The sequence below is a fragment of the Lycium barbarum genome, chromosome 3, assembly GCF_019175385.1.
Source record: "Lycium barbarum isolate Lr01 chromosome 3, ASM1917538v2, whole genome shotgun sequence".
In the NCBI taxonomy this organism is placed as follows: Eukaryota; Viridiplantae; Streptophyta; class Magnoliopsida; order Solanales; family Solanaceae; genus Lycium; species Lycium barbarum.
This window is the reverse complement of record NC_083339.1, coordinates 59,856,629-59,879,227: the sequence shown is the minus strand read 5'-3', so window position 1 is coordinate 59,879,227 and position 22,599 is coordinate 59,856,629.

Sequence of the window (22,599 nt, the reverse complement as noted above, 5' to 3'; positions counted from 1 at the left end):
ACCTGTTAGGTATAGTCAAACCGAATCTATGAAACAATATGGAAACTTGCATAAGAACTCCAAAGGTTCATAACGTCATCATATATATACATACTCAAATAACCTGTCTCCTGTGGAGTCATAACTAATCAGAACATACTATGATATGCAAGCCGACAAGGCTGCCACTACATATCAATATCATACGCAAGCCGACAAGGCTGTCGCAACATATCAATATCATACGCAAGCCGACAAGGCTGCCACAACATATCTATATCCATAGCACATCGTATAGAATCAACTGAACCAACTTATACACAACCCACACATATGTCTACAAACCTCTAAGAGTATCAATGGTGAAATATGACGGGACAGGACCCCACCGTACCCCTGGATAAACATATATACATATACATCGAAAGATCTGTACCAAAAGTCTAGGCTCCGAAACAATGGAGCTTTCCAAGACAGCTGAGTAGATATCCTAAGCTGGAGCTTCACCAGATCGAGTATCTGTACCTGCGGGTATGAAACGTAGCCCCCCGAAGAAAGGGGGTCAGTACGGAATATGTACTGAGTATATTAAGCATGTGATACAGTAAAGAGGATCATAACTGAAACAGAGGTCACATGAGACAAGTATGACATTCAAAATACCAATACATTTGCCTTATGAAATGTAAATCATGCTTATCAATATCATATATCATACCCGGCCCATTATGGGACTCGGTGAATAAAGTCATCCTTGGCGCCATAATCACATCATCATATCATCATATCATCACATCATCATATCATCATATATATATATATATATATATATATATATACCGTACCCAGCCCTCTAGTGAGGGACTCGGTGAACAATGCAGTGAAACTGTGCACGAAAACATACCCGGCCCAGGACTCGGTGAAAGATATATTGAGGCATGCACGAGCAGAGCAGTAAGCAATCATATGCAAACTAAATCACATCTGAGACTCAATGGAATATTCAAACGAACTATCATTTGGAAATCAAGACAATAGTCATATCAAGTATCCTTCGAATGTCACGATGGAACATATCAAATAGAACTTCAGAAATCATAGACATGTATCAAGACACAATGAAATAGCTTCTGGAAATCAAGAACATTAGCCATCCTAGTAGCTATATGAATAGGAATTTCTTTGAAGTTATACATATGTCGTTTGCTTGTTTCATAAAGATCATGCCAAAAAAAAGGAAGGGTTAGCTTTACATACCTGTTATAGGTTGACCGTAACCAAGTTCGCTTCGTCGCCCCTTTAGCCTATTTAATATGAAAGTAACGCTATCGTTAGTAAACTATACTTTCTAGCTTATAAATCTACAACAATTCGCTTATAGGAATCATTCTTTAGTTAAGAACTTAACGGAAATCGGGTAGCATTTCCCCTACATAACTCGCCTAACCCAAACTTCCAATTAATCTCCAGTTATCACAGCAATACTAACAACAATAGTAATAGAAATATTCATATCAAATCCTTAAGATCCAGCCCATAAACAACTCAAACAACCCAATAACCTTTCTTAATCCTTTTTCCAATCCAAATCACTAATATTTAAGATTATACACCAAACAGACCAACATACGCTTTGTATACGACACGTTATACACTTCTTTTTCCAAATTAGAGCCATATCAATGACAACACAACAACAACATACGAACATAATACCACGCTTTTAATCTTTCAACTCAACAAGAACAGCCCACAAATTTATGAACATTTAATCCAATTCATATTTCAACAATTCCATCTAATACAAATTAATCTCTCCATTAAAACATCTTTAACTCCAATTACATTTCAAGATGAAGAAATCTTACCTTGAATTGATTAGGACAGATCCTATAATAACTTGCTCGATTTGCACCACTTCCATTTCCCGCACTTCGACACCCTTAGGTGGCTGCCTTCTTGACGTGTAAAACACCTTAGGAGATTATAAATTTTTTGGTTCACCATAGCAGCTGACCGTGAGCTACTCCAAATCTCCCATCGCATGGAAGCTCTCTTCTCTTTCAATTTTGTTTATCTCTAATTCAAATTGAGGTTGGAATGAATTGTAAATGGCAAGGTGATTTATGAGTCATTATAAAGTCTTATATAGACAGCCCCTCCATGGGACACGTGTCCACCCTTTTGACATGTGTCCCACTCAATTAACCACCAATCAAATTCCGCCATGTGTTGTGGGGCCCGCTTAGTGGTCTAATTAGCTTAATTAATCATTAATCCCCACTTAATAATGTAATCATGGTTAATTAATCCCTAATCTCCACTAATATTTTCACACCAATTGAACTTTACAAGCAATCGTGTATTACGAAAATCGGGATAAAACAAGGGCGGGACAGGGCCCCACCATACCCAATACATGTACACAAAAGGATATACCCAAAATCTGCAACTCCGAAGTAATGGAATGCTCTTGTATATATATGCTGAAGAGGCTCTTCGGAAGCTGGTCCGTCTCCCTGTCTACCTGTGGGCATGAACACAACGTCCAAGGAGAAGGACGTCAGTACGAAAAATGTACTGAGTATGTAAGGTATGAATAATACTAGCATAATAAAGAAATAACGAAACATGAGGCGAAGATATAACCTGTATGTCAATTGCCTCTTAGGGCGAATACTATGCCTGCTTAACTTTTAAAGGAAGACACATGTTATACATATCAAATATACCATCATCATTAACCCGCGTCCGGGTAATCATTGCACGCCGGCCCACTACTGGTGTCATGTACGGCCCTTTAGGCACTGTGTAATCATAAGCCTCCCGCCTTAGCGATGTCATGTCCGGCTATCTAGGCACGGTGTAACCTCATCATTTTATACTTATCATAAAGCGTGTAATAGAAATCAATTAAAAGCTACAAATCTATCGTGGTGATGTAAGGTCGAGAACCCCCAATTCCTTTATGGAGTAGTCATGATCATCATGTCTCACCTTGAAGGAACTAGCATTATAATGTGAGACTAGCAACAATGAATAATGTCAAGGAATCATATAAGGATCGTTAGCTCCATAAGAATATCGTATCATAAGCTTTGGAATCTCTAGACTTAGACTCATCATCATCATCATTGTCATATTCACAATGCATCTCTTCTCTTTGTTTCATGAAAAGCTCCTAATAATCATAGACTCGTAATTTCCGGAATATGAGAAAGTCATGAAAAGTTAAAGGAAGTCATATTATAGGAGTCATGCCTTAGAAAAAGAAAAGACCAGCCTTACATACCTTTATGTCTCCTTAACCCTAAACGCTCTTCTTCCAAGCTTGCGATTCTACATTCAAGAGAATTCGCACTATGATTAGATATTCGAAAACATACTTGAGCTTAAACTAGAGCGACTAAGAGTTAACGAAAATTGGGCAGCATTTCCTTTGTTTCTACAACTTTCTCCATATAATAAGCAACTCCCAAACATTATTAACAACAACCAAGACATCATAATCAACAACTTCATCAAGCTGGACAATATTTAATTCTCACAATTTCATTTCAAGGTCATCCATAACCATTATTTCCACACTACATCGTATTCATTCACATATAATGTTTCTTCAACACTCTTAATGTCATTCACAACAATTTTATACTCATAACATGTCAAGAAATATGATTCAAGTCAAGTTAGTATTCAAGCACACCATTATTTTCATATTTGAGCTTCCATATTCCACTTTCTTCCATAATCCAAGTATTTCAACCATTCAATATTCTTAATAACCAGAAATGATCATAAAAATCACCTTTGATTATGTAGAAATGGGCTTTGGGTGAAAATGCTTCACTTGGAGAAAACCCTAACTTCAACTCCAAAGGGATTTCTAGCTTCCATTAGAACCTAGCTAGCATTCTTGCACTTGATTCTACTAGTTTTGGCATTTGATCTTTGATTTCCCTTGAATTTATGCTAGTGAAATGTGTGGAACCTTCTAGAGGTATTGAGAGAAGTAGAGAAGTTGGAAAAATGAGAAATTAGAAGTGGGAACATATATTTATACTTGGAAAATACTCAGCCCGATAGGAGTTATACAGACCCTTATACGGTCCGTATAAGTGACCGTATTTCACTATCAGGGAAATTCCTTTCTCTGTAAGGTTATAAAGACCCCTTATACGGATCGTATAAAGTTACACGGACTGTATAAGTGGTTGTATAACTCCATTTTTTTTAATTTAATCTCGTCGATTCATTTGATCTCCAATCATTATGGAGCCTTCTTAGCACTTGTTTAACACTTCGTTAACCATCTAAGGAGCATTATAAATTTTCCTCAAGACATTATTAAATCAACATTAGCTCGGTACTTTGCAAACCCTTTTCAAAACATGACTCATACTTTACATTCTTCAACCAACTTTCTTCTCTTTCCTCGAATGTCTTTGGAATCTTAATTAGAATCGTTAAGTACCCCTTCTTACTTTTAGGGACATCATATATATCTTACCTTACGTTAGTCTATCTACCATATGACGACATGATATTTTCTGAGGTGTAACAGTGAATCACCGCGGCCAATTCCAGATCGTGGGTTGGATAATTTTGCTTATGTTTTGGTAACTGTCGAGAGGCTTAAGCAATCACCTTACCATTTTGCATCAGTACACACCCCAGGCCTGTACGTGACGCATCACAGTATAGTTGATGTTGAGAATGTGTTGAGGTTGTTATACTTGGTGTAATTTCAAAAAGAAAGTGTATAAGTCTTGTATACAAGCGTATATCAGGCTGCTCAATTGCATATCTTCAAATGTTGTAGATATGAGTAAAGAAGATCCTATGAGGTTGTTGTGTTGATTTTTGGTTGTGGGATTTGTGGTGATGATTAAGAAATAGGGGAAGCTGCCCTTTTCACTTTAGAATCAAGTCATCATTTATACATGATATACTAGCGCCATCTAATTTGTATATGTATTCCTTTGTTATAGGATTGGCGCTCTAGTTGTGATAAGCTCGTTATTGGATTACTTGGACGACCTGAGGTATGTTAAGGCTAACTTTCCTTCTTTTTGCATGATCATTACGAACAAGACATAAACATAATGCCAATCCATAATGATTCTATTCGTAGTAGCTAAGGATATTCCATGTTGATTCATGTTCTATAATGTTTTTTCCTGTAAGGTTCTATAATGTTGTTTCCAGTAAGACTTTCTACAGATTCAGTATGATTCATAGAGTCACTTGTTGATTAAAATGCTATCTCATAACGATGTTGAGAGGTATAACGACCTTACGTCACTCCGACTGGTTCAGGATGTACTCTTATCATACATATATATATATATATATATATATATATATATATATATATATATATATATATATTCACTGTTGATCAAAATACTATCTCATAACGATGTTCAGAGGTACAACGACCTTACGTCACTCCGACTGGTTTAGGATGTACTCTTATCATATTCATGCATTGCATTATATATATATATATATATATATATATATATATATATATATATATATATATATACAGGCCTATGACCCCTCTGGCGTCATATACGCGTATTATATGTATTATATATATGGGGTATAGGGAAGGTGACGTTATTATATACACACTACTACCTGATCAGCTGGTCACATGATGATTATGATGATGCCCAAAGAGGCCGATATGATATGATGGGATGTCCACAGAGGCTTGACATGTGTTATATACGCATATACATATGTATGACCTCATGCATGCATGTATGCATACACAGTATTTATGTATATCACTGGCCCACAGAAGCAGTTCAAGCATACAGGTTGAATTCATTTCATCCTATGTACTCTTATGTCTCTTTCATGTTACTTTCATGCCTTACATACTCAGTACTTTGTTCGTACTGACGTCCCTTTTCTGGGGCGCTGTGTTTCATGTCCGCAGGTTCAGCAGACAAGTTGACTATCTGCTACTGTAGGTTGTTGTTCAGCTGATATTGGAGCACTCCTATTGTTCCGGAGTTGTTGTTGTATTTTTGTACGTTATACTTTGCGCATATACGGGTATGGCGTGGCCCTTTCCCGACCTTATTTTGTCATATACTCCAGTAGAGGCTTGTAGACAGTCATGGGTTAGTTAGACGTTGTATAGCCCCTTCGGCCTATATTTTTGCTGTATAGTATTTCATGATGGCCTTGTCGAGTTGCACAGTTTTTGTCCAGCATAGTCATACAGTATGTCTTTTTTAGCTCATCTCTTTTTCAGCATACCTCTCTTATGACCTTGGAGAGTTTTATCTAATGACCCTTGATGTCCACTCTTATTCATGATTATGATATGAATGTATGATTTGTGCTGCTAGGCAGGTCGGTCCCCGGTGCCCGTCATGGCCCTCCAATTTGGGTCGTGAGATGAAGGTCGCAATAGGAACCTCAAGAAGTCTGCCCAGTGCTAAGTCCACTCTGCCCAGAAGGGCCGCCTGCTGATATCTACAGCGCTGACTGAATGGGGTGTCCAGAATAGTGCTGATGAATCTTGCTCGACTGGCCCCCACCTCTCGAAGTCGAACCACTGAAACTACCAAACCAGAGAATCCTCTCATCGCTTCCCCGACCATGAGCTCGAATCCTAGTAGAGTCTACCTCTGTTGCCTGATCAACGACAGACTAAAACTAAGAACCCATAGTCACTAGCTGTAGAGTGGCTAGCTTCAAAGAAAGCACTAATCTCTTGATGAACCTCCTCATCCTCTCTGTCGGTTGGGAATCAACTGAACAGCATAACGAGCCAAGGAAATAAATTGGGCCTCATATTCTGTGACAGACATACCTCTCTGCTCCAAGTCATTGAACTCACTCTCCTCCTATCTCTCAAAGTACGGGGGACATACTTCTCATAGAACACATGATACAACTGGGTCCAAGTCAAAGGAGGTGATCCAGCTAGTCGACACTCAACATAGGACCTCCACCACATCTTTGTGTCCCCACGCAACTAGAAAGAAACATAATAAACCTTCTACAAATCAACTATACCCAGCTTGTGAAGCCTGTCATGACTATCAACAATAAACTCATAAGCATCCTCTCCAGGAGTACCACAGAATTCTTGCGGCTTCATCTTCATAAACCTACCAATGAAATCTTGCTCCTCAATGGTCGTAGTCAGACCGGCAATAGGTCTATGCGAGAATTAAGGTGTTAGGATCTCGTCAATACAGAGAGCCACCGCAACAGTAGGCTGAGCCCCGTGGGTTTGATACTGCTCAGGAGTCCGTCTTTCTGCTCGAGTCTGAGATCCTCCTGGAGTAGCTGGAACGCCAATTACCCTGGTCAAACCCTCAAGAAGACTCAATATATGAATTATGGCATCCTTGAGTACAGGAGTAGCAATCACCTTGGGCGAGCTTGGGCTGGTCCCGGCTCCTCCTCATCCATGGGCTTATGCTCATGATGAACTTTTCGCTCAGGAGATACTGATTTAGGTCGAGTCAGACCAACCACAGTGGCTCTGCCCCTGGCAGTGTTGCACCATGGCCTCTTACTCGGCCATGACCTAGTGCTCTAGCCCTAGTAGCAGGCTCCTCGTCCCTCGCAAAAGTCTCATATGTACTCACTATCCATTAAAGAATAGAAGTGAAGTCAGATAGCAATTTGAACCTTGGGTCTGATACTGCTTAGAAGTTTGTCCTCCCGCTCCAGTCAGAGATCATCCCTAAGTAGCTGGAAGGCCACCCACCTAGGTCAAACCCTCAAGAAGACTCAATATATGAACCATGACACCACAGTAGAAGGCCGTACCCCTTGGGTCTGATACTCCTTAGGGGTCTGTCCTCCCGCTTTAGTCAGAAAACATCCTGGAGCAGCTGGAAGGCCACCCACCAAGGTAAACCTCTCAAGAAGACTCAATATATGAACCATGGCATCCTGGAGTTCATGAGTAGCAATCACCTTGGGCAATGCCTCGGCAGGTCCCAACCCCTCCTCATTCATAGGCTCGGGAGATACTGATCTAGCTCAGGTTGCACAAATCACAGAGGCTCTTGCCGGCGCTGCAACACAGCCTCTTGCTTAACCTGGACCTCATGCTCTGGTCCTAGCAGCGGGTGCGGGTACCTCGTCCCTCGAAATAATCACATGTGTCCTTACCATCCGTGAGAGAATAGAAGTGACGTCAGATGCCAATTTGAACCTTCCAGATACCAATTTGAATAAAGCAGCACGAAAGGAATGAAACAATTGGAAAATTTCTAAATGTCCTATAGCCCCTCGCAAATAAGTACAGAGCTTATTGTACCAATCCGCAAGACTCTAAGAGACATCGCTCTTGTACTTGACCGGTAACCGAGGGCTCTGATACTAACTTATCATGACCCATTTCGTGAATCGTACGGCAGCCACACCCCGGGTGGGCTAACATTTCCCTCATATCATGCCATGAATCAAATGCGGAATTGAAAAATAGGAATAAACTATGTCTCAATAGATATATATCAAATAATAATGTAAGTGTGGAAATAAGGAATACTAGAACCCAAGGATCTAGTCTGAATACTAGTACAAGAGCCACTATCACTAGTACAATATCTGAATACTAGAACTAGTCTTATAAAGACATGATAATAACTGTCTCAAGAGTAAAAGGAAAGACATAAATAAAGAGGAGTCTCCGAGCTGCAGATCCATCAAGTATCTCACCCTAGAAACTCTGGTAAGCAGGCCTCCTGATCACTCGTGGGGCTGAGTGGTAGAACAAACAACAAACTCAGCACTCAAGGAAAAAGTACAGTAATAGTAGTATCATTACAACACTAGTATTGGTAAGCATCATTGGTCGACAACGATTAGTTCACCTATATAAAGGAAACAAGCTAAGAGGTAGACAGATAAGCAATCAAGTACAGTCAATGAATAGTCTCAAGTATAAGATCAGTCAAAAGTGTAATATCAATCAATGTATAAGATCAACCAAATGTATAAGATGCCATGTACACAGTCAAAGATAAATAAATGAATGTATATGCAAGGCAATGCATGCACTGGCCAATTTTCCAAACCATACACAAATTGTAAGGGCAATGCCTCGTAGCCACTACCCATAGGAGACCCGCAAAGTCCATGTACCCCTTGTCCCGCAAATTTCCTGGGGCACAAGCACTCCCTTGCTCCGATAAATAACCTCAGATCACGAGCACACATATTCGCTCCGATTAAAACCTCGGATCACGGACTCTCATTTCTCTTTTGCACTCTCCGACAAAGACCTCAGAGGCTACACTCTCTGACTTATCATCATCTCTAATTACTATTCATATCAAATCATCATTGCCACGACCCCAACTTATGGGCCATGCGGGCACCTAACAAATTACTAACTAATAGGCATTCTCCTTACCAACCAACCAAATACTCAACCAGTTTTATGAATAACAATTTCTTAATAATCACAAAATTTAAAAGTAAATGCTCATATAGACTATGTTATTGATACAAGAAAACTGATAAATCCCCGGGAGCTAATCTAGGCAGGTACAAGAGCTCTTACTACACAAGAAAAATAAAAAATAAATGACCCAGCCTCTGCCTGGAGTGAGATGAGCTAGGCTATAGGAGAATGCCTAGTAATCCACACGAAGAAACTCCAACTTAAACCTGCAACATACCTACACCCAAAAAGGATATAGCAAGAGTACAAACAGTATACCACACATACTGGTAAGCATCATAAGTCGACAAATATTAGCTCACGCAACACAATATAAAGTCAATAAGTTAAGCAGATAAGTCAACGACCCTCAAGACTCTCAACATAGATTATTATATCATCACAAATTTACCTTTCTACTCTCAATTATTCACTTCTCTTATCCCCATAGCATTATCGGTCATCTAACTAGTCATTGAAATCCTATTCCACCTTCCCTTAAGCCAATTAATTAAGTCTCATCTCCTCATTTACTAATTAAGTCCCATCTCCTCATTTACACTACATCTAATTCCTAACTTTTAGACATAGAGCTTTTCTACCTAATTCATTTACTACAATATGATGTACCCATGGGACAAACTTACCATTTAGAATTCACTCTTACACTAACCTTCATAATAATCACCACATCACACAACCTTAAACAAATCATAAAAGATGCACAATGCAAAATAACAGACTGACAATACGCAAACATAAGGACATAGCAGTATGAAATGTAATGCAAAGGCCCAATCATGTTGTACGTACATGCTAACTGATGTAATTGCTCAGTAGTCATGACCTACAGGGACCCATGGTGTCCATGTACCACTCGTTCCGGATACTCATTGGACCCGCGCCATAAATCCTCCGCTCTGGAAATAACCTCGGTCGCGGATCCACATCATATAAATATACTTGCCTTTACATTACTGCCATTGATTGGCTGTCAAATCGTACCACATTCAACCCAACTCGACCATATGATCGGGTAACATAACTGGCACTTACTCAGACTTTCTACTCCATGTATTACCTCATAACCACATGCAATGATGCCAATGACTTAAATAATGTCATGAATCATGCCCTTGATGGGCTTAGCACTACTATGATTTCCTTCAGTCCTCCCAATACAACCTCTTGTTAACAAGAATGATGATCATATGAATATTTCAATATACTTGGAGATAAAGATGGGAAATCAAATATACCTAGGAATACATGTTCTGAACAACGGATTACCACTTCTTAGTCATGACAAATAATCACTTTCAATCCCATGACACATAACCCTTAACAATAGTAATTCGCCACTCAAATAATCACTCGTTGTTATCCTTGTTACTATTTACACATAATTTTCATTAGTTTCGAATATTGTCACGACCCGACTAGGGGCCGCGACGGGTACCCGGGGCTAACCACCGAGCACCACTCATTTCCTTACTCGTCATGGTTATTATACACTTCTTTACTATTCATATAGTCATAATCATAAGACAACCGTTTTTCATTTGAAAACAAAATTGATTTTATATACATAAGCCCTTCGGCTATCAAAATAATAACATATATATACAATCATAGCATCGTGAGACCATACTACCCAGACATGCGTATCTACGAGCCTCTACTAGAGTACTAGACATATGGATGGGACAAGACCCCATCGTGCCAAAATACATATACACACACACACACACATATATATATATATATATATACACAAAAGAATGATCAAGCACCTCCGGAACAATGGAGTGCTCTCAACGGCTAACAATTTCTACGAGTCTGGATCGAGCTCACCTCCCTGTCTACCTGTGGGCATGAACACAGAGTCCAAAGAAAACGGACGTCAGTGCAACATTGTACTGAGTATGTAAGACATGAATGAAATAAGCATAGTAGAAGAATCTTAAACCATAGGAGAAGGATATAACCTGCATGAGTTCTATAGATGAGTACATTTCATACATATATCGTATTTTTACATAATCACGGAACACGTATATCATCATAGCACGTACATCATCACATCATCGTTAACCCGCGTCCGGGTAACCATCATATGCAACCCACTAGTGGTGTCATGTCCGGCCCTCTAAGCACGGTATATTCATAGCAGCCCGCATTAGCGGTGACATGTCCGGCCATCTAGGCAATGTGTAATCATAAGCAGCCCGCATTAGCGGTGACATGTCCGGCCATCTCGGCACGGTGTAATCACATCGTCATATAACCATCGTAATTCAACATTTTCATACATAGCATAGGCATACTATAAACTTACATTATTGATCATTTCATAGACATATCATGACTTAGTATCCTTATACATTTATCGTTAAGACGTACATTAGAACTTGAAGACAACTATGGCTATGTCGGGGTGACATAAGGTCGTGAACCCCGATTATCTTATGGAGTAATTATTAACATCATATCTCACCTTGAAGGAACTAACAAATTAAGGTGATTTTACGCAAAGAGAAGCATCGATGAAAACATACTTAGAATTATTAGCTTCATGGACATCTTGTATTACACTAAGATTACTCATACTTATATTCTTCATCACCATCATCACGCTCGTATCGTATTTCCATTCTTAATCATATGCGTACGTAGATTTGTATTCTCATGGACTCATAGTCTCCATCGTATAGGAAGATCATGGAAAATTTGAAAGATTCATGCCTTAGAGGGAAAGGGTTGCTTGAACGCTCCTCTTCAATAATCACGTTTCTACCTTCAAGAGAATTCGCATTATCATTAGCTATGCGATTATAAGAATGTGCTTACTAAGGCTAGAGAAAATTGGGCAGCATTTCCTTTGTTTATGTGACTTCCTCCATATTCCATATCAACCCCCAAACATCCATAACATCATTCATAATATCATAATTAACGGTCATCATTTATCTACATTATCCACATTTCACAATTTCACTTCAATTTCCCCAAAATAATGGTCATAATTCACTATTACGTTCTTGCACGTATAATGCTCATTCAATGTTCTAAATATCATTCATGATCTACTTACAATCACAACATATCCATATTCATGATTCATTCCAACCTACTACTCAACAATAGCAATATTCCCACATTTATGACCCATTCTCTACATTCTCCTACAATCCAAATGTTTCAACTGACAAAAGTGGTATCAGAGCAGTTCAGTCCTAGGAACTGTCTACGAGCCGTGTCTAGTAGAGTCTTGTTTATGGTGTGGTTCGCACCATGCTAATAAACAAGAGGCTACAGGACATTTAGGAAAAATGACCATCTTTCTTCTTATGAGATCGTGCGATAAAGCCGTGTATAAGATTTTATCCTCCCTAATAGTGTGTTGTGATTTCAGAAATGCCGCCAAAGGGAAAGGATAAAGCTGCCCAGAAGGGCATGACTACGATGAAAAGGCGGGCAGAAAGAGAGACGCCAATGAATGTAGATGAGGGTGAATCACATAATGAGGCTCCATCTAATACTTCTTCTACTCCACCTATTACCAAGGAACAAGAAGGGGCTTCAGCTCCAGCTCCTATGCCTCCAGTTCCTCCACCGACTACTTCGGGTCAACAAATGACCGAAGCTATTCACTTATTGACACAGTTGGTTTCTGCCCAGGCACAGCGGCAGAATACGGGCCCAAGTGATTGGTCTACTAGTACCCGAGCCCGTGACTTTATGAGTTTGAATCCTCCGGAGTTTTTCGGGTCAAAGCCGGATAAAGACCCGCAAGGTTTCATTGATGAGATGTTGAGGACATTGAACATTATTCATCCCTCCGAGACTGAATCTGTGGAGTTGACATCTTATAGACTCCGAGATGTGGCGGTATTATGGTATAATAATTGGATAGCATCGAGAAAAGAGAATGCGCCTCCTCCCGTGTGGCAAGAATTCGTAGATGCTTTCATTCGCCATTATTTGCCACCCGAGGTCCACCGAGCTAGAGCGATAGATTTCTAAATTTGAAGCAAGGAAATATGAGTGCCCGGGAATATAGCCTTCAATTTAATTCCTTGGCTAGATATGCTCCGACTATGGTGGCCGATATGGGAGATCGGGTACATAGATTTGTGAGTGTCTTAGGGCCACATTTGTTCAAGGATTGTTTGACGGCTTCGTTGCAAGATGGGATGGATATTTCCCAAATACAAGCCCATGCTCAGAACTTAGAAGGACAACGACATCCGCCAAGGGGTGATCGTGACATTGATAAAAGGCCAAGCAAGAGAGCCAGATATATGGAGACTGGTACCGATTATACAGGGGGATCGAGGAAGATCTATTCCCGACATTCAGGCCAGTCAGTGACTAGTGCGCCTCCACGATTCGCAGATAAGAGATTTGATAGCTCCTTTCCTTCAGGACAGGGTCAGAGTCCGAGAGCTTTCAGTTCTCAGTTTGTGGCTGACTACAGTCAGAGGAGACCACCAGTTGCACGATGTAGCCAGTGCACAAAATTACACTCGGGGCCATGTTGCCAGGGCACAGGAGCTTGCTATATTTGCGGACAGACTGGGAATTTGATGCGAGATTTTCACTCGAGTTATGGCAGAAGTGGGGTTCAGCCCACAGGGTCAGCAGTGGGTTCATCTTCAGTGCGCCCGATAGGGCAGACTCCCCAGATGTCAGCAGGTCGAGATAGAGGCAGAGGGTTAGCATCTACTTCAGGTGCCACTCAGCCCCGTGTGTATGCTTTAGCCGGATGACAGGATCTGGAGTCCTCCCCAGATGTGGTTACAGGTACATTATCCCTATTTTCCCATGATGTGTATGCATTGATAGATCCGGGTTCTACTTTTTCCTATATTTGTCACGACCCAGCTAGGGGCCGTGACGGGTACCCGGGGCTAGCCACCGAGCACCACTCGTGCTACTACTCATCTTGCTCATTTAATAGTCTTTTATCATCTTTATACTCAAATTGTAGGAAAATCATATTTTATATGGAAACATAAATACTTTTATATACATTTTCCTCTCGGCTATCAAAATAATATATACATATAATATCATCTCGGGAGACCATCTAACCAACACTGCGCATCTACGAGCCTCTACTGGAGTGCTAAACATAAGGACGGTACAAGTCCCCGTCATGCCCAAAAATACATATACATGAATATACATAAAAGAATCGTCATAAGCACCTCCGAACAAGGGAGTGCTTTCAATCAGCTGACAGCTACTGCTAGTCTGGGTCGAGCTCTCCTCCGTGTCAACCTGTGGGCATGATCACAGCGTCCAAAGAAAACGGACGTCAGTACAAATATTGTACTGAGTATGAGAGGCATAAATAAGGAAATAAGGCAATTATATACAAGAAGTATCAACATGGAATAACTGTATCTGACTATCAAGTGTACAAGAAATAATGCATGCTGGCTTACTCATAGTCATCATCAGGTCATGTGTGCATAAATATATAAGCTGCCCGCCCATATAGGTACGGTGTAATAATGTATAAGCTTCCCGTGCATATCAGATCGGTGAGATAATCATAACATTAGCATGCGTCCAGGCCTCCCGCGTCCGGGGTATCACCTCATGCCGCCCACTAGTGGTGTCTGCCCATGCCATTTGGCCATGGAGTATCGTGTAGCTGCCCGCCTTAGTGGTGACTGCCCGGCCAACTAGGCGCGGTGTTATATCATCATCATACATGCTCATCATAATATGCCTATCGTAACATACTTATCATAATACATGCATAAGGCTTATGGACAACTTTGCTCGATCGGGGTGACGTAAGGTCGTGATCCCCCGATTTCATTATAGAGTAATCATTGACATTCTGCCTCACCTTGAAGGAATTAGCATATAAGGTGAGTGTAAGCAATAAATAACATCTTTAACATTACAGAATCATCATGTCATATCTTTTATCTTATATAGCTATTCATAGACATAGGGTCTTAGCTTTCTGGAATGTAGGAACTCATGAGGAGGAAGGAAAATCATGCTAGAAGATTCATGCCATTAGAAATAAGGGACTAGCCTCACATACCTTTGACGTTTAACTAAGCTATCGTTCGCTTGTTCTCCTTCGATATCACGTTTCTACATTCAAAAGAGAATTCGCATTTACGTTAGTTAATCAACTATAAGAACGGGCTACTAATTCTAAGGAAAATTGGGCGGCACTTCCTTTGTTTATAATACATTACCCATATTCTATATCAACTCCCACATGCTCACAACAACATGCACAATATCGCTATCAACAATCATCATTTATATACATTGACCACAACCCACCATTTCTCTTCAATTTCTCCACATTCATGGTTATAGCTTACTATAACGTTTCCTCATATGTAATACTTATTTCATGGCCTAAATGTCATTTATAACGTATTCATAATCACAACACTCCAACATTCATAATCCAACCTAACTACTATCCAACCATGACACTATTCACTCACAAATGATCCATTTCCTATGTCTTTTTACAATTCATGTATCGTAACCTTCCAATACCTTAAACAACATGTTTTAGTCATGAAACTTACCTTAGATGATGGTTGAACAAGCCTTGAATGGAATTACTCCTTTAGCAACAAAACCTTACTTTACTTCTTTTGGGTTTTCTTGAGAAAGATGAACTTTAGTGTGATTCTTACACTTGATTTCATGGGTTTCGTGTAGTTGATCACTAATTTCCTTTGGTTTTCTTGTGATGAAGAGTCGAGAGTATTCTAGAGTCTTCTAGAGAGAAATATCGTGGAGTTGAAATGTATTGAATGAGGTTAGGTCTCCTTTTAATGACTTAAAATCTAATCCGGAATGTACAGTGGCTGAAGTGTACAGTGGTCGTAAACCCAGTTTAGGGTCCGTATTCCAGTTTACGGGCCGTATATCGTGGTCGTATTTAAGCATATCAAAACCAGAAAGGTATGTTAAGGATCATAGCGATTTACGATGGCAGTTTACGGGCCGTATTTCATTTTACGGTTCGTATTCCAAGTCATATTTAACCATTTGAACATTTGGCAGAAAGTTGAAGTTTTGTGAGTCGGAATATGACATAGTGGTTTACGGGCCGTATACCACTTTATGGTCGACTGGGCCAAAATGCAAATCTGCGACTTTCAAGTCTTCAAAACCTATAATTAGTCATTGTGGAGCATAACTGTTACATCCGGCATTTTTGCATGTTCGAAAAAAATTGAGATAACTTGACTTGTAATGAATAAGGCCATATTTGAACCTTACTTGGTATGAATGTGTCGGCTATGAATATATATTGGTGTGGAATAACGAAAGGAGGCCAAGGGCAAATATTGGAATTTTTGAAAATTTGCTTCATGAATTACAAAATGTAACCATTTGGACTCAAAAAAATATAAGAGAAATGAGGCCCAAAATGGGAGAGCCCAACCGGCCATAGGTTGGCCCAAGTCTATGGAATTAATTTCCATGTGATAATTAAGGATAAGGGACCATATTATATGCAAGTCATCTTTATCAATTAGAAGCTTCAAGAAAAATCAAGAACAAAAAAAGAGAGAGGCTCACGGCTAGAAAGAAAGAAAAGGAAAGAAAGAAAAAAAAAATCTTGGAGCCTAATCTTGGGTTCAAAAAATTCATTTCTTGTGGGATTATTACCAAGCTCAAGATTCTCTACAACTTGGTATAATTATTTTGGCAAGAGGACAACTCTAGTGGCAAGTGAAGAATTTGAAGAAAAGGTAAGAATTTCATGCCTTTGTTATGTTATGGAAGGTGTTTGAATGTTGTAGAGTGTGGAATTGAGTAAGGAGTATGAAACTTGTGTGTTATGTGTATGAATATGTGTTGGCCGTGTGGGAGGTTTTGACCGTGTGTGTGTGTGTGTTGTATACTTATGATGAGTCGAATTTATGTTATAATCTAGTTGTGGTGATGATGGAATTTGTATTGGAAATGAAAGTTGAATGAATTAATGAAAGTTGGAAATTTTAGTGCATGGCCGTGTGGATGTATAAATATGTGTGTGTGGCCGTGTAGTGCTATATGTTGGAGAGAACATGGATTTGTTATAATTAGTATGTTAATTGTGTGGTAATCTTGTGATGAAAATGAGAAAAAGTGTTGTTAATTGGTTGTCGGAAAGTAGATGATTTTAGTATAGTTTATGTGATTATGGGAATGAAATTGTAAGAATATGCTATGGATGTTTATGCTAAAGATTGGAGGTTGCGGGTGAAATATGCCCTTAGTAGGAAACTTGTATATTGCGTATATCTTATGTATATTTGGTCAAAACGATATGATATGCCTCCGATTCATGTTGTAATGATCTTGATGAGTAATGAATATGAAAATGGTAAGATTGGGTTGGAAGTGTAAGGTCGGAATGAAAGATATTGTGCTATGTCGGAAAGATGGCTAGTAATGCCATATTGCATATTTTGTAATACTTGTTATTGTTATTGATGTTGTTGTTGGGTGCTGTGTTGATATATTAAGCCGAGCTAAGTCTCGGGGATGTTATATATATAGGGGAAATGCTGCCGAAATTTCGGTAGGCAAGTATGCAATGAAATTTGGAATCTTAAAGGCTTGAATTTGACAATTGGTAAACATGACCATTTGTAGATTCTGGACGAAATTAGGATTGAAGCTAAGCGAGCATAAGGCACAACTGAGGTATGTAAAGCCTACCCCTTCATTCTTAGGCATGTTCTGAACATAATAGGCTCGGCCGCGAGCCTTAAATACGACTCCGTTCCTCGGAATTCGAGATGGAAATCCGCTCCAATTCCTTCAGTAAGATTGAATCCATTTCCTTATAACTTGTCTTCAAAGTGAACCTTAAGTATGCAACCTTCCTAAATGGAGTCGGAATACTTCCAAATCATTATGGACGACCTCATAAGGTCTACTATCTGTAATTTACGTACGCCTCCTCGGGTTGGTCCGAGGGGGGCCCACAAGGCCCGATACTTTCTGTATAACTTTAACTACTTTGTTTCTATCCGCCTTTCTCAGACAACATCTGGATTAACATTCTAATCATGATATGACGATATGTTTCTATAAATATTACAAAATGATTTTGACATCTGAAAGTCTTACTCTGGTAATAATCTGTCGTGCCTTCCCAAGTAGGATATAGGCGCGTATTATGAACACTATCCGATTACTCTGATTTGACTCGCCGTTTGGCATACTTCAGTTTGATTGAGTCTGTATAATGATCTGTATGTATGTGGTTTCTCATTAATCTGTTCGTGGATGTCTCAATGCTTCCTTCACTGCGCCCGGGCCAGGTTCTGTTATCGTGCATACTCCTCTGCATTGTTCACCGCGTCCCTCGGTGTGCGGGCCGGGATCTGTTTATATCTGTATGATATTATGATTTGTGTATGGGGATGGCAGCCAGGATGGCATATGATCTGATTCTGTCTGTCCACCGCGTCCCGTACTAAGAGGGCCGGGTTCTGTTACCGCGTCCCTTATGAGAGGGCCGGGATCTGTATGTATGTATGTATGTATATGCTATCTATATTTGTATAAGCATATGACTCTGTATGACTCTGCATGCATGATTCTGTCCGTCCGTTTAGATCATACTTTTGTCTGTCCGTATGAATTATGATTCTGTCTGTTCGCCTGGACTATGATTCTATCCGTCCGTCTGTACTATGATTCTGTCTGTCCATCTGGGTTGTGATTATGTCCGGTACATTTCTGTCTGTCCGTTCGGATTATGATTCTGTCCGGTATTCTTCCGCCTGTCTGTCTGAATTACGACTCTGTCCGGTATACCTCTGTCTGTTCGTTGGATTATGATTCCGTTAGCTATACTTCCGTGCTTCTGATTCAGACTATGATTATGTTTGTTATATTTCCGCTTTACATACTCGGTACATTTTTCGTACTGACCACCGGTTCTTCGGGGGCTGCGTTACATGCCCGCAGGTACAGACGCACCCGGTGATACGCCGCCAGTCTAGGGCACAGATTCTGCTATTTTAGAGAGCTCCTTTGATCCGGAGCGTGTTCTTTTCGTATATATATCTTCTGACATCTGTATATTCTGTACGTATGGTAACTCTGGGTACGGCGGGGCCCTGTCCCGTCATATGACTTTGTATGTCTGTTAGAGGCCTGTAGATATGTATGTGGGTTACGGGTTATATCTGTTCAGGTAGGTGCGTACGATTTTGCGACTCTGTCTGTTATGTTAGCCTCGTCGGCTTATGCAAAAGTTTCAGTATGCATATATATATATATATTTTCGCGCGCGCCGTATCTGTATTGGCTTGAATCTGTAAACACCTATTTGAAATGTTCTGTCTGGTAGGTACGTATGGGTATCCAGTTAGGATACCAGTCGCGGCCCACGGGGTTGGGTTTGACAGAAGTGGTATCAGAGCGGTTTGTCCTCGGAATGTCTACAGGCCGTGTCTAGTAGAGTCTTGTTTATCGGTGTGTTGTTGTCACGCCCCAGCCCCGTGGGCCGCGACTGGCACCCTACCTGGGTGCCCAGACCAAATCGCATATTCATTTCCGAATCCAAACTTATTTCAGAATTTTCAAGAAGTTATATCAAACATAATTTATATCGAAAATATGTCTTAAGCGGTCATATCAAATCAAACTCAAACAAAGCGGCGGAATAGACATCGCCGGTCAAAATACAAATATATACAAAGGGCCATTTGGGGCCATCATATCAAACAGACCGCTTTAAGACCCGAAAGCAAAATCAGACAATGGACACATAGGACCCTCGCCCCACATATATGACTACAGGCCTCTACAAACTCAAACAAAAACATATGGCGAGACAGGGCCCCGCCGTACCCAAATAGTCAGATATACCCGAATATATACAAAGCAAAAGAGTCTGTACCAAAAGTGGACTCCGGGTCGGATAAGAGTACTCCGGAATAGCAAGAAGTGAAGCCTACTGCGGAGGATCACCGATATCTGCACCTGCGGGCATAAAACGCAGCCCCCGAAGAAAGGGGGTCAGTACGAAATATGTACCGAGTATGTAAAGCACGGAGTACAGAATTATAGATCAAAACCGAAAGCAAATCAAATGTCAAAGTGGGGTACAAACTGGTATGTCAAAATCTGTATCGAAATAATATACATGTATTTTATGCAAACAAAATCATGCAGACGCTTAAGAACGTGGTCGCCACTCCGACGCTGGCGCCACACACAGCATAACACCAGAAGGTTTCAAATCTCCGTACATCCCCGAACATAATCATAATCATCGGTGAGCGTATCGCATCACGAGCCATATCACAGCATAACTCCAAACGGAACCCGGCCCTATGGCGAAGCCTCGGGAACCGTAACACAGCATACGGCCGAATTGACATAAGGCGCACGAATCAAAACCGGCCCGGGAACCGGTGAACGAAGTCATAATAAGGCACGAGCGGAGTCGTGAGCAAACAAATGCAAATCGTATTTTAAAATAGTGTTTCAAAACAAAGTAAACTCATAAATCATATCCTATTACAAAATAGTCGAATACTTAGTCGACATAAGGTTTCATTTTGCAAAACGATTCCAAAATGGTCCATATAGTTCAAAACCTGGATTAGTGCATCGAATAGTCCAAACATACCCCGTGGAAGGATGTTCCAGAGATCAGAAGTGGTACGTTCAACTCAATTCTCAAAGATGGCCCGAAGGGCAAATCGGGCATTTTGGGGTAACGGACCCACCTCGAGTCGAAGTGAGGTGGCGTACATATTCTCTTTCGAGCAGTAATATGCCAAGGGTCATACACAATCATTTCTAGGTTACCCGACCACATTTCGACAGGTTTCGGACGAATAATGGCATTCTAGCCAAAAGGGAGCCTTTAGGCTTCAATAGGATTGAATGAATAGTAACTTTCCTGTGGATCGAGTTTCGAGGAGCAGAAATGCTCCGGAAGGTCTCATATTCAACTAACACACTAAGATATGCCAAATAAAGAATTGGGAAGCTTTACATACCTCACAGACGTCGTAAGCCCTTCCAAAAGTCCCGCCCCGTTTCGTCAAAAATCTGCAAATGGTCAAAGTTACCAATTGAGATTCTTAGGCTCAAAAATGCCTTTAACTCCATATTTGCCTACCGAAATTTCGGCAGCACTTCCCCTATAAATCTAACATCCCCGAGACTTAGCTCGGCTCAAAATACAACAACAACAACAGCCCACACATCAACAAACAACACAAACAACAATCAAGCCATTCTAGCTTCAAAATTCCACTTTGTTATCTAAATTGGCAACTTCCATTCAAACTTTCAAAACTCCAATTCTACATCTACATAATTGTATTCATTTCCACATTCAAACTTATACAATCACAACCTAACTACAATTCAAGCCATACCCGAAATTACACCAAAATCCATTATGTTCCATAATCCTTCAAAACAATCAAAAGTGCACGACGAACATTCTAACTCACGTCGTTTCATTCCGAATTCATTAACATCATTATAAGTTCATATCTAAAGTATCTAGCACCCTAAATATACAATGATATACATAATGATACCAAGGGTATACGCTTTCCGATAATATCCAAAACTCATTTTTCAACGCCAATTTCATTCACCAATTAATCATTTACGACATAAGGGTCACAACAACACATTATACCAACTTGAACAAGATCAATTCAAACCATTTCTTTCCTTCCATAACTCACGGCCAAACACACTACACACACACACCCACGACTTTCTATTTACGTTAAAATTACGGGATCTCCATCTACTTCCAATGCTTAACACATTCACATTAATTCTATAACATAAAAGGGCAAAATTCTTACCTTTCCTTGAAAACCCGACTTGTCGAAAACGTCGTCCTCGTGCCAAACTATTTATACCACGTCGGAGAGCGTCTTGAGTACTCCACAAATATGTGAAAACTTTGAATTTTGGATCACTAACCAAGCTTGGGAATTTTCTTTCTTTTTTTTTTCTAGGTTCGGCCGAACCTCTCTTATGGGGTGTTCTTGATTTTTTTGTTGATTTAATGAAAAATACAAAGTGTTGTGGATATATATCCTACTATGAGTCATGTGCTATGCACATGACATTAATACTATGGGTTTGGGCCTACACAAGGCCGGCCACCCTTCCATGGTTTGGGCCTCAATTTGTTG